Source organism: Acanthochromis polyacanthus, chromosome 6 (genome assembly GCF_021347895.1).
Source record: "Acanthochromis polyacanthus isolate Apoly-LR-REF ecotype Palm Island chromosome 6, KAUST_Apoly_ChrSc, whole genome shotgun sequence".
NCBI lineage: Eukaryota > Metazoa > Chordata > Actinopteri > Pomacentridae > Acanthochromis > Acanthochromis polyacanthus.
This window is the reverse complement of record NC_067118.1, coordinates 22,127,960-22,128,779: the sequence shown is the minus strand read 5'-3', so window position 1 is coordinate 22,128,779 and position 820 is coordinate 22,127,960.

Below are 820 nucleotides of genomic sequence, written 5' to 3'. Positions count from 1 at the left end.
GGCGGCACCATCATAATGTAAGGATGCTTCTAGGCAGCAGACCCAGGATGGCTTGTAAAGGTAGAGGGGAAAATGAGCGCAACAAAGTATAGTAAAATCCCGGTCGACAACCTGATGCATTCTGCAGAAGAACTGACATTTGGGGAAGGATTTTCTTTCCAGGAAGACGATAATCCAAAGCAAACAGCCAAAGCTACACAGAAATGCTTTAAAGACAACAAGGAGAATGTTTTGGAGTGGCTAAGTCAGAAACCAGAGCTCAATCCAGTTAAGAAGTTGTGGCTGGACATGAAAAGGGTTGTTACCTCATGATCCCCACTTAGCCTGACAAAGCTTGAGCTGCTTCACAAAGCAGAATGAGGTAAAAGTACACAGTCACAGTATCCTGATGTGCAAGGTGGACTGAGACACGTCCACACAGGCTCAGCGCTGTCATTGTGGCCAAAGTTAATCTATTAAACAATGAATTGAAAGGGATGAATTAGCACCTAAATGGAAATTCGTCCAGGCGTGAATAACTTACTGCAGTGTAGATTTGTGGTGCAATGTCCTTGAGCTCTGCAGGCTAATAAGTCTGTTTGTGATCCACTATTGACAAGCTGTCTGAAAAATGAATGGTGTGTACTGTGTTGTTGATGGATAAATGTTGTCCCTGGTAATAACTTTCTCTGTTAGCAGCTTACAGGTTACTAAACAGTTAACATGTCTATTTTTAAAGGAAGAAGACAGTCTGACGCATCAAAAAGACTGCAGCCCCTTCCTCCAGGATAATCCATTTCTTAACAGATCACATTTTATTTTCATGTTTCAAAGTTTCTGC